Raw genomic sequence first — 13,840 nt, 5'->3', positions numbered from 1 at the left:
AATAAGGTCTACTGTGCGCTATCTGCTGCCTACAGGTTTCCATTTGCAGCCTGCTCTTTTTGGTCGTAAGTACCTGGTGTCAGTATTTTGGCATGTATCCCTTCCTGAGAGGTGGGTTGGTGGAGGGGAACCAAACCACTGCTTTTTCAGCTATACATTGCTCAGTTTATATGAGCCTTCATATCAGCCTCAAATTATTTATTCAGGCCTCCACTTAGATTCTCAATGCCTGATTTCTTTTTCCAGAATAACTCCAATGCTTTAGATAATAACAAGCCCTAGTGCACAGTCAGGATGATAGTGGACAGTTTGTTTAACTTCTGCTGCAGAGTACTGTTAACATAAGGAGTGTTCTGGTGAGGCAAGCAGGAGGGGAGTCCATCACTGTAATTCCACAGCACTTCAGGATAAATTTGATTTCTCAGGGGAAAAACCATTATACACATGATCCATAAGCACTGAGTCAATGAGGAGGTTGGAATCAGTAAAGATCTGACTCCTCCATTACAGACTGAAATTCTTTTCTCACAGAGGACTTTCTGTCAGAGACATTAAGAATATGCATATGAACATTATTTTATTTTAAGTGCCATTTAAGCTGTTATCATTTGGACTAGTTTCATCCCCTCCAGGGTCAGAGCTCTGTTCTAGCATCAGAAAAAATAATAGATTGTGAGATACAAAAGCTTTGCTATGTGTGTTGGCTACAAAGCTGGGGATATAATGTGTTCCAAGGAAACACTTAACTTCCAAATTTTTTACCGCTTTTAGATAAATTGAGTAGGCTGAGTTGGGAAGCTGGCTGAGCCATTAACTGATATCCAAACTCAGATAATATGTAACAGGGAGGCTGATACTTTCAATATGTAATTTCCCATTAGCCTTATTTTAATGTGGTTGTTCTTTCTTATCCTAATTTTTCCTGAACTTCCCTACCCATCACGAAATGTAAACAGAATTAAGCATCTAATTTGACCTGAGCAGCTCTTCTCTGCCTTTTCAGCTCAGGACTGATCAAATCAAATCTGTGATCTCTGGCACAGGACCACAAAGGCTGGCTGGAGTCTGAGGAGCTGCTGTCTCTAGTCAAGTGTTTGTCCAACCTCTGCAAATTTACCCCTCCCATTCTCATAAGGAGTACATGTACTCTGAGATCAAAGACTCTTCAGCATTTTTATGGGAAGTCATCTGGAGGCATGGAGGCTGATTGGGAAAATCATGAAAGCTTTGGATGCTTTGTGGAGAATTGGTCATCTGCCTTTGCAAAAATGTGTCTGTGCTGATGAATCCTTCTACCCCTCTTCAACTTTTTCCAGCATCCCTGCTTAATATAGGATTGTTTTCAACAAAACTATGATAAGGTTTCTCTGATAGCATCATTAAGCTGCAGTATGGAAAGAGCCAAATTAGGAAAACGGTTAAGAAAGCACCTCACTGCTATAAGACACAGCTGTATTGCTGTATCCTCCTTGCTCACCCTCTCCATGACACTTTGCAACGGGGACTGGTGGTGCTGCTTCTTGTCTTGGAATGGGCAGCCCACTGCCCTGGTAGCAAGGCACCCCGCTGCTGCCACCTTTGCTCCTGAGTGTCACCAAGACACTGTCATGTCCCATGGGGGTGACACTGGGGCTAGAGGGATTGTATCCCCCAGCAGGGCTGCACACAGGGCTAGGGAATGATAAGGTGGGCTCCTTCAAGGGAAGGGAAAGGTAAAGCAGACCATGGCTTGTCCCAGCATGGAGTTTGGCTGCTGAGCTATGACATTATTGTCACTCAACTCCAGGGACAATGTCAGTGTCTGCTTCAGGCAAACTGCAGCAGTTTTGGTTTGATCCATTAATTAAGGCTGCTTCAAAAACAACTACAAAACTCTGTATTCCTCCCATAATCCTCCCAGATGGCTTTCAGACCCCAGGAAACTCAATGAAAGAATTTATGACTATTACTCCCAGTTATTTCACTATAAAAGAAAAACATCCCAACCCCAAACCAAACTTACATCCATGATAGTTGGTTTTATAGGTTCCAATGTATGGCTGAACTGCATTTTTCTCTCACTGGTTTTGTAGTTGGGAGTGAGCAGGGGTTTTTCCTTCTTTTTTTTTTTTTTCTTTTCTTTACAAAGGTAGCAGGAATGAACTGCAGTGTAAATCACCTTCTCGACTGCTCGAGGGACCAGCAAAAAGTTGATTGCTTCACAGATGTCATTTTCTTGCAGAGGTATAGTAGATCTGTAGCTAGTAAATTTGAGGATACCCTAGGGGTGGTCCTTCAAGCCAGGTAGGGATGTAATGTGGTGGACACTCACACAAGTTTCACTGTATTCTTACAGCTGTATAAAAATCATAATGAAAATGCAAACCCAACTGAAATTGTGTGAAATTTTCAGTGTGAAATTTTCAGAGCCTCTCTGCTGACCTCTTTGTGCAAACACAGCCTTAGGGAACTGCTATGGGGAGCTGCCATGGGGAACTGCTGCCCTGGCACTGTGGAGGGGCTGTTGCTGCAGAGTGGGAAGTGGCTTTCTGGTGAAATATGGAGGCTGGACCTTTAAGTCTGACATGTGATAAACAGGGGCATTGCTGGAGAACGTCTGAGATAGGACACATCTTATTCAGCTCAGATGGATGTTAGGGCCTCATTGCAGAGTGTTGAAGGGAGCTGACTATCTTTGTGGTTGGTGCTGCCTGTGGTTGCGTGTGACCTTAAAAGTTTGCTGCTCTGGTGTGTATTTTGTCCATCCCCTTCCTGAGTCTCCCTCCTGTACTCTCACTGTCCTCATGACCTTTTGTTTAGATCTGCTGTCAGCTGCCATTTTGGTAAAAAAAGCAGCTCCCAGAGCTTTTGTACTGATAATGCAGTGTGGGCTGTGATGAAGTAATTTCCTTTTGTATTTATTTTTATTTTTATTTTTTGGCTGAATTATTTTAATGCTGCTGCTTTGTCCATGCAATAACCTCTACATGGCTTTTTCAGTGCATCCTTTTAACCCTTTCTTCCCATCCTATCTCTTCTTCTTAATTTTCTATCATGTGTTTAACTTAATCCACTTACTCCTGATGAGAGGATTCTGCAGAGCCTTCCCTCCCTGCTCCAAAGCATGGCTAGAAGTCCAGTCGGTCCTGCTCTTTGTGGAAAGCACATCCTGCTTCACAGTCCTCAGCAGCAAAACTTTAACCAGATACTTTACCCCAGTCATAATGGGTTATTTATTGGCCACAGAGAAAGGGTTATTTTCTGGGACTCCAGATAAGGCTGGGGCCAGGAAACAGCTTGCAGTTGTCTCTGCAAATTCATCCAGTCTATGCCATAGTGTTTTGCTATTTCCTCCCTCGTTATCTTCAGAACAGAGGCTGTTAGGAAGGGGCAGGCTGGCGAGGGCAGTTCAGCTTCCCTGAAACAGTCTTTTCCCACATCCTCATGATCTTGCTGAGGACAGCAAGCCAAGCTCCCGCAAGTCCCGTGTCCCCTCTCTGGAAACACATGAAGAAAGTTGTCCTGTTCTCTCCCCTCAGCTGAGAGAACTCTAAGAGCTTTCTAATCAGCTCACTGTCAGCCTGTTTCCTTTCATCACTTAAAATGAGCCTGTGCTAAGTTTACAGCTGCCAAAGCTTTTGCTTGGATTCAAAACACCGTAGTGTTTGAGAGGTAGGTTGTAACTGCCAGGGCAGATTTCTAAGAAGGCAGCACTCGGGGGAAGATGGGCCTTTTCCTCTTGTAAAAAATACTCTGAGTGGAGAAATCATCACCCCAGCTAAAAAGTTTTACTTGCAAATGTTCTCTTTGAAAAATTGGCTGCTTATTTTGTTACCTGTGGTCAGATGTGTACCTTTTCAAGTGAGATGACCCAAATGAATGTGCAAATAAGTGAAATTCCCATGGAAGGTGAGTGGTGTTGCCTTTTGGTTTTATTTATGCATGTGCAGGAGATTCCACCAGCTGGTGCTTTTAGAAATCTCACTGGTGTATCAGTTCTCAGTACACACACTTCATGGACCTGCTTCTGCTGCTCCAAACATGAGCAATGGGAAGGCTGAATCATACATCATGGATATGAAGAGGAAGCTCCAGCATTTTTCCCAGGTGGCCAGGATGCCCTTGAGGCAGAAGTCTTAAAAAAAATGTTGGGAACCACTTGTTTTGGTGTCGGTCTGATTTTTCAGAGAGGTTACGTCCCTCTTCTTCACAGCAGGTTTCCAAAGCAGTGACAAATACATGCAAAATTGACAACTGCATTTGGAAAACCTGGCATATTATTTACCACTAATACAAGCATGTGCCCATTACATAAGCAAATTCATCATCTATGGCAGACTTCTTTCTAGCTTAGACATGTTACTGAGCATATAATAACTTGTGGTATTCAATAGGAAGCTTTCTTCAACCTCCTCTTGACTCTTTACTTCATCCACACACACAGTGGAGGTGTCCTGCATTGGCACAAAGCAAGGGCAAGAAGCATGTTGATGCAGGCCTTTGGAAAACCTTTGTCAAGAGCTTTTGACAGGAGTGGATGAGAGAGAGAGGGCAGACAATGGCCTTTCTCATACATTTAAGAAGTTGTAGGTATCTGAGCCTTGATACCAGGGTCAGTCTGACACACCGGAGTCAAATATGGTCTGCAATTCTAGAAAGTTAAAAATGTTGCATCCATCCAACATGGGATGTACAAGTCACGGTGCCTGACCTGTACTACAGCTTCTTATGCTCTTTATGTGGGAAAGACACAATGCACAGTAGGAGGGTGAAGTGCACCAGAGGGACCCAGCAGGATGTGGAATATAAGGGTGATGAAGGTCATGGTGGTGCAGGGTTGGGATTTGGGGCAGAGTGATGTGGAATAAGGTCTCTTGGATGTACACTGAATGGGCTGGAGGGGGAAGGAGGGCAGGACCTGGGTCACAGGTTCATGGGTAGATGGGAATGGCACATTTACATATTTTGGAGACACATAAGATATCTCTCTAGTCTTGCTGGGAGGTATGCACCCCCTAAACTGAACCCTACCATTTAAGACATACTTCTTGGGAAGAGTTGGGATTTAGAGTCTTAAATTTGGAGTCCCAAATGCCCCAAAGATGGTAACTGTAGAGATTACACAGCAAAGCATGGAATGAGAAGAGGGGCCCCTCGTACTGCCCATTTTCAGCATCTGTTCAGAGAGACGTGCTCTTGAGAAAAGGGCTTGTTGTGGGCAATGACATTATTCCCAACACATTCCGTTCATGCCATATTTGTGTGGAAAAAAATTCCTTTCTGCTGCTATGTCATCGACATTTAGCATCAGTTATTGAGTGCATTTGATCTTCTATGTTCTGAATTTCATAAAAATCAAAGCAGATATATTAGTTTTCTTGAAAGTGTGTGACAGCTTCAAATACAGAACTTGGAACATGTAATTGTAAACCTGGGTTTTACACAAGAAAATGCTGCATCTGAAAATACACCCTGACATAAACCTGTCTGTTTTTTACGTTAGTCTCCTTTTGCCCTACTTTAGATGTCTGAAAAATGTAGTATCTATAGTAACATATATTTTAAAGTAATGACCCCAACACTAATAGGAGAAATTATGATGCAATATTGAGACTTCATTAGTTTCTTTAAACTATTTCTTTCACATTACAAAATTTCATTTAGGAAAACTGGTTCTTTTTTTTTTGATGTGGGCTAATTCCCCTCCACCTATGATTACTGGGTTTACCATGTAAAAAGAAACAACTGTACTTTCTAACACCAGGCTACCTACAAGGATCAGCAAATGGGTTTAATTTCTTCTGGTGCTAGAAATATATAAGCTTTAATCCTGACTCAGATACACACCCTCTAAAATATGTTAACTCATCAAAGTAATGGCCCCACTAGCCTTTAAAGAGAAGCCTTATTATACATGTTATATAAAAGCTGATATTTATATTATATAGTTTGGTTTCAGTTATATAGGTTGATACGTATATATATATGTTTGATGTGTGTATATGTATATACATTGGTTTCAATCCAGGTGTAATGCTGACCTACAGGAGGTTGAGTTGGGCCACCTGATGTTCTCTGTTAGCCTTCTCCAGAAGTGTGGAGTAGTAACAGGGATGTTCTGCTTATAACAATTCTTCTCAGATTTTATATTTTCCCAGTATTGGTAATGGCTTGAGTTTATTCAGGTAATTTTTGACAGTGACTGTTCCATGGAGTCAAGGGAATATCTTTTATTGCACCTTCTCTTCCCTGCATTGCAAAGGAGGCATATTGAGGGTGGTGGCAAGAATGGATAACCCGGGAGAGTACAAACACACTGAACATCAAGGAGTGAAGTTAGAAAAGCCAAAGCCCAAATGGAGTTGAATCTGAACAGGGATGCTAAAAACAGGAAGGGCTTCTTTAGGTACATAGGTGACAAAAGGAAGTCTTTAGAAAATGTGGGCCCATTGCTGAACAAAGTGGGGGACCTGATTACACAGGGTATGGAAAAGATTGAAGTACTAAATGCCTTCTTTGCCTCAGATTTTACTGGGCCCCAATGAGATGCACCCATGAGTGCTGAGGAAGCTGGAAAATGTCACTGTAAGACCACTCTTAGTAATCTTTGATTGTGGCAACTGGAGAAGTACCCAAGACTGGAAGAAAGAAAATGTCAAATCTATCTTCAAGAATATGACAAGAAGCAGGACCCAGAGAACCACAGGTCAGTCAGCCACTTCTTGATCCCTGGGAAGGTGAAGGAGCATTTAGAAGAAAATCATCAGAAGTAGTCAGCATGGCTTCATGAAGGGGAAGTCATGTTTGACCAACTTGATAAACTTCTACAATCAAACAACTGGCCTGGTAAACCAGGAGGAGAGCAGTGGATGCTGTCTACTTGGGCTTCAGTAGAGCCTTTGACACTGTTGATGTATGGGCTGAATGAGTGGACAAGTTGAACTGAAAACTGGCTGAAGGTGGGCCCAAAGAGTTGTGGTCAGTGGTATGAAGTCTAGTTGGAGGGTAATAACTGGGAGCATACCCCAGGAATCATCACTGAGTGAAGTCTTGGTTAACATTTTCATTAATGATCTGGATGATGGGGTAAAGTGCGCTCTCAGCAAATTTGCTGGTGACACAAACCTGGGAGGAGTGGTTGATATTTCAGAGGGTGGTGCTGCCATCCAGAGGGACCACAACAGACTGGAGAATTGTGCTGAAAGGAACTTAATGAAATTCAACATGGGGAAATGTAAAATCCCTCACTTGGGAAGAAATAATCCCAGGTGCCCATATATGCTGAGGGTCACTCCACTGGGAAGCTGCTTAGCAAAGAAGAACCTGGTGGTCCTGGTGAACATCAACCTGACTTTGAGTGAGCAGTGAGCCCTTGCAACAAACCAGGCCAATGGTGTTCTGCACTGCATGAGATAAAGCAGTGCCAGCAGGTTGAGGGAGTGATCCTTCCACTCTGCTTAGCACTGGTGAGGCCACATCTGGAGTGCTGTATCCTGTTCTGGGCTCCTCAGTACAAGAAAGACATGGACATACTGGAGAGAGACCAATGAAAGGCCACAGAGACAATTAAGGGACTGGAACGTCTCTTCTCTGAGGCAAAGATATGGGACCTGGGATTGTGTAATCTGGAGAAAACTGGGGTAGAGCATGATCGAATTAATGTGTATAAATACCTGAAGGAAGGGTGCAAAGAAGATGGAGCCCAACTGTTTTCAGTGGTGGTCAGTGACAGGACCAGAGCAAATGGGCACTGACTGAAACACTGCAGGTTTCTTCTGAATATCAGAAAACACTTTTTCACTGTAGGGATGACAGAGTACTTGTACAGTGTACGCATGAAAATGGTGGAGTCTCCATTCTCAAAGATGTTAAAAAGTTGGCCTGGACAACTGGCTGTAGGTGGCCCTATTGGAGCAGGGGGATTGTACCAGATGACCTCCAGAGGCCCTTTCCAGCCTCAACCATTCTGTGATTCTGTCCTTATATTAATTTTTAAGTCCTTGCTCATGTTTGATTTTTCCATGATTACTGTGTCAGGAAAACCCTTGACTCAGTTGCATCTGCAAAAACTGCTGCAAAACATTGTCCATCTTGTCCCACTTTGTGCATAGAAGAGAGTGGGGTTTACTTGTGCAATGGATGTATTTTCTATTTTTAAAAAATGTGGCCCATTGTTTTTCTTCTACACAAATCACCAGAGTGTCTGAGTCCATCTGTTTTTAAGAATCCTTATTGTTCCTCCGGGAACAATAAACAGCATGCCACCAAGAGCCCATGAAACTGGATTTAGTTTTCATGTATTTCTGTTCACAAACAGACAAGTAACTGAAATGTTAGTGTGCAGTACAAGTGTTGCTCAGGACTTTGCCTGGAGGTGTTGGGTATCTCTGCATTTCCTGAGCCCGGCAGGGCATGGAGGTTCTAAGAGAACTGTGCACCTGTCACAGAGATCCCCTCTCAACATCCCAGGGTTTGGTATTTGTAACTTTCCCACTGGCCCTATTAGATTGGAAAGAAACTCACATGTATTTCTTCCTGTGTCCAAAGAAGAGCAATGAAGCTGGTGAAGGGAACAGAGCACAAGTCTGGTGAGTGGCAGCTCAGGGAACTGCAGGTACTTCGTCTTGAGAACAGCAGGCTTAGAGGAGACCTTATTGCTCTCTATAACTCCTAAGACAGGAGGTTGTAGCAAGGTGGGAATTGATCTCTCAGGTAACAGGACAAGGAGAAATGGCTTCAAGTTTTGCCAGAGGAGATTTAGAGTGGATATTAGGAAAAAATTCTTCACCAAAAGGCTGTCAAGCACTGGAACAGGCTATCCAGGGAAGTGGTTGGGTCACTGTCCCTGGAGGTATTTGAAAGATATGGAGCTGTGGCATTGTTGTAGTTTGGGATTATTATGTAAATTCTCTCCCCTGCCACTAACTGCCCATGCCAGCAGTTAACAAAAGAAGCAGTTAACTACTGATCACTTGGATGGGGGCAGGTTTGTCTCTTTTGTTTTTTGGGGGCATCTTTTTTTTCTTAGCTCGGTGGAAGGCAGGAGCGTTGGCTGCCGAGGAGAGAAGTGGCTCTGCTGGCACTGCTGGGGCTTCTGGCTGAGCTGCTGCTTTTTTCTCCTTGCGGTGGCTGTTTCTCCCGGTTCCTGCATCTGGGATCCCGGCCTCTGTTGCAGTCTGACCACCGCCTGCACCGTCACAGCCTGCCCGCCCCGGCTGGGGCAGTGACCCAGGAGAGAGAGAGGTTTGCAGCTGCTTTTGCAGGACACGTGGTGGTTCCCCGCTTTCAGCTTTCTTTTTCCTTCATCTGGGACAAGAGACACAGAGTTCATCTGGGAGCTCACCACTCGTCTGTCTCGCTGGAGAGGGACTGGGAACTACTGGGAACTCACTCCGCAGCCAGCCGGACTGTGACATTTGACACTGCTTAAGTATAACTTTTCCTCCTGGAGGAAAACCTGCTGGGTTTTGTTTTTTTGTTTTTTTTTTCTTTCTCTTATGGTGTTGGGGAAGCGGTTTGCACTAGTCTGTTTATATATAGCAGTTAAGAACAGTTATCCTTCTTCTATTAAAATTCCTTTTTTCTTAAATTTGATAAAGAGTGGCGTGATTATTGTGGAGAAGGCCCCCTCCCCCACTTGTGGGTAAACATTTTGGTTTTTTTCCCCTCAAACCAAGACAGGCATTTAGGCACATGGTTTCGTGGTGGACTGGGCACTGCTGGATTAACAGTTGGATGTGATGATCTTCAAGCTCTTTTCCAACCTAAATGATTCCATGATTTCCTCTGACATCCAGAGGTCTGAAACACTGCTCTTGGGGCAGGTCTTTCCTGCTCCATTTGATTTTGTCATCTTCGTATAACTGCCCCATCTTTGCCAGCCTCACTCAGATGACCATGAGTTAACTGGAGGTGAAGATTTATTTCACCAAGCAGGGTTCTTATCGAAAACATAAAAAAAAGGTCAGAAGCTAAAAAATGAAAATACAATCTAAGTCTTAACTCCCAAGCTCCCTAGTACTGCTCGCTTCTGGTTTCTGGGGTCCATTTCAAACCCCCAGACTGACAGCAGGTAGGTTTAGGGGGCTCCTTTCTCCTTTTCCACTGCTAGCTACTGAATTAATGACATCAGCTACATGATCCAAGGGACTGTAGACTACCAAATACTGATTTTTTTTTTAATACCACACTCTGTTTAACCTCAATGGCTGTTGGATGTTAGATGGGACTGCTGCTGAAGGTCAACACCCTCAGGCCCCAAATTAAAGTATCTAAAGTCACAATAAATTTTTCCAGACAAGAAAAATGAGTAACAGGTAGTTCCCAGTAGTTTCAGCAATCAAATGCACCTTATCAGCCACATTGGAGCTCTTCTTTATGCATCAAAAGGAAGCAGGAATATCTCAAAATAATGAAAAAGTTTCCAACTCTCTGAAGTTGCCTGGGGGTCTCTGACTCGGTTCAATCAGGAATGCCAAGAAATTGTATTTGTAATGCTGCCAGCCACTCACATGGGAGCAACTCTGTGGACACAAATTGAAATGTGACCTAATCAGAGAGCTGCGGGAGAAGCAAGATGATTAAAAAGGAGGCACATTGGATCTGACGGAGTTCAGTGCTGACAGGAAAGGAAAAGGAGATCAGTAGTAGTCTCTTAGAGCTTGGTTAAAATTAGTCCTGCCTAGTTGGGAATACTGGCATGAATGCAGTACTGAGTTCTGAAAGCAGGCAGTTTATGTCAAAATAATGCCCCAAATAAATGTAGGAACTCAAGTTCTGTGCTGTGCCTGAGGCTCTGATCCTGCAGATGATTACATGCATGAAAAAGCTCAGTGAATACATGTCTATTCATGCATGCACAAACGCTTACAGGGTTGGGGTTTTATTGTGCATCTCCTGCAATCCACTGGACAGGATAGACATCAGCCTGAACTGTGGCCCATGTTTTCTCAGGGATAGTTAGAAAACTAAACAAAACTCATAACAAACCTGAGGCACATTTCACATCTGAGCCACTGAAAGTTTGTACAGTAAACACATGTATACAAAACTGGACAAGTTTATTTTTCACCAGACAAGCTGGTTTTGTAATTTTTATTTAACTTATAAGGAGAGGGAAGAAATTCCTCTCTCCCCTTCCCTGCCCATACATTTCCCTTTTTCATGAGTCTTTAGAAGGCTATGGAGCTGCACGAGGAGCAAACAAGACCTTTCTTTAATGAATAAATATTTACAACTGCCAACTTGGAGACCTAAGGCTGAGGCTGATTTCTTTGAAATATGCACCGGAAGCTCTCAAGACTTGATCCTGCCTAGACTGAAACATGTGTCCTGAAGCAGCAGCTGCTCCTCATAATGCATGTCTGAAATACTGAGCAGAACCTCAGAGCACTTTGATGGGTTGGCAAATTTGTGCTGGATAATTCAAGCCTTTCTACATGTACGATCAGAATGTATCTGTCACACTGTACTTGGTGTCCTTGATGTAATTCTTTATGTAAAATCCCACATTTGTTTGGCCAGTGCTTTCCTGGAACCAAAAAGCTGACTTCTGAACCACAAGCCTGAAGCTGGACAGTGCAAGCAAAGGTGAATCTCTTGCAATGGGCTGATTGTGATGCTGCAGCATTAGTGGTTCCTGAACTGGGCAGCTGGGGGAAAATGTTGGGTTATGCTAGGGTTTTTCCTGATGTCCTTCGTCAATTCTGATTCCTGGGTGGTACGAGCATTGAGGTGAAGGGGCAAAAGGAAATCTTTTTTTTTTGAGGTAGAACAAAAGTTGCACAAATTAGGAACTTAAAATATGAGTCTGAAACAAGGCTGCTGGTAATAAATAGAACAGAAGATAATTTGACAAGTCCAAAATCGTCATGTAATATGTTCCCAATTGAGGCATATTTGTAAGCTTACTGGAATGCCATTATCTGAGGAGCCCTCCCTTTTATTTATGATCTTGAGTCTCCACAGCATGTAATTTAAGGTCTTATTGAGTTGTGTAAAGGGCAGAGGATCAGCATTCACAAGTTATGAGATAATTTCTCAGCTTCTAGAGTGAATGACCTTGTCAGCCAAATCCTGTCACTTCACTCTGTCCACCCTTTGCTCCTCAAAGAGGAGGGTGACTGCTGGGTCCAGGCAGAGCCTCACTCTGTGTGCGAGGAGCTTCATTCAGCTCCCAGTGCTAGATATGACGGCAAACAGCTCCAGCACTTACAGTATGTTTCCTGTAGATGAGTTTCTAGCATCTCCAGCCTCCCTAGATCTCAAGCCTGGGATTGGATCTGGGAATATAATGCATAAGACTGCCTACATACAGAAACCAGAGTGGAAAGGTTAGAAGGCTACCTGCCTCTGCTGGCACAGTCCACTCCAGAAGAGTTAGTTGCAGCACTCTGAAAGGTCCTCTTTCAATGCTTTTTCTGTTAGTTTTTCTCATTGGTTTGAGTTGCTCAATACTCTAAGCAACAAAATATTATGGAGAAAATTTATCATCCCAATTCCTCATGAGGGAAAATACCAGCCCAAATTTATTTCCACCTTTACTTTCCAGCTGCCTCTTTTCTGTGCACTCAGATGTTTTGGGTGTGGCTTGGAAGCCCAGCCCTGCTGCCACATGAAAGGACAGGGACCCAGAAAGGATATCATGATGTTGAGAAACTGAACTCATAGCAGAGCTGGAAAAGCCTTTTGGTTCTGATTCAAAATGTTTCTAGAATGACGTTTCAGGGCTCATGCTGAAGCAGTTTGCTGCAGTTAAGCTGAGCAAGGTGCTGCCAAATGCCTCCTTGTGCATTCCCTGGGTGCCAGCTCATGGGCACCAATGCCATGATCACACACATCTCCAGTTCACTGCTGCTCTTTCTCTCCTTTGCTTGACACTGAGCATTTGGCTAGCATAAGGGAAGGTGCCACATCTCCTCCCTGTCAGTGTCTTTATACTCCCTCTCCCCACTGATGCCGAAAGGGTTTTTGTTCTGATTTTCACATTTTGTAGATTTTAGGAACACAGTAGTTGTAGATTTTTAGAGGGTTAATATTTCTAACAGTTTTAAGTTTAATGCCTTTCTATCACTACCCCTGTCCCAGAACAGGGAGCTCAAATTCCTTTAGTTAATTAATCTTGTTTAGACTCCTTTCCAAGGTAAAGAGCTGAAGGATATCAGAAGGCCTACAGAATGAAACATAAACATAGGTCAGAGTGACCCAAAAGCCAGAATTGGATGAACTCCAAGAGACCTTTGTGTGCCTGAGGAATAAGAGCTGATGAAGACAGAGGGTCCTGACAACCCCAGACCCAATTCCAGGGGGTTGGACCAGGGGTGGAACTGGGGCTGGACTGAGAAATGTGTAAAGCAATGATTGGAGGGATCTTATTATAAAAGCCATGGAAACAAGAACTGGGACACATGCATGTCATCCTGTATTCCTGTGGGCTGTAGGCCCTGTGTTATTAAAGGACCTTTACTTTTTATCTTACCCTACACTAACGTGGCTCGAAGTCCTGTTTTTGGGGGGAAGGGTCATTCACGGCATCACCACCCACCTCTGGCAACCAGTGCCTTCCTCATGACACCAGTTACACAGGATGAAAATAATGATAAGAAGAGCTGTCTCTCACAGGTTATTGTTTTGAATATGCATGGGACCCTTTGCCTGCAGCCAACGTAGGTTTCTTTGGTGACCTCCATTCCCACCTCTTACTCCTGCCCCACCAGGTCCTCCCTGGCTGTGCAGTCCCTGTTAGCCATGACCAGTCAGGTCTCCCTGTGTCAGGGCCACATCTCCAATGCAGGGCAGCCCCCTGCCCCATGACAGGGCCATGCCTGGCTGTGCCTCTCCAGTGCACCCTAGAGTTATGCCT

The sequence above is a fragment of the Pithys albifrons genome, chromosome 7 (genome assembly GCF_047495875.1).
Source record: "Pithys albifrons albifrons isolate INPA30051 chromosome 7, PitAlb_v1, whole genome shotgun sequence".
In the NCBI taxonomy this organism is placed as follows: domain Eukaryota; kingdom Metazoa; phylum Chordata; class Aves; order Passeriformes; family Thamnophilidae; genus Pithys; species Pithys albifrons.
Note: the sequence above shows the minus strand (reverse complement) of the source record.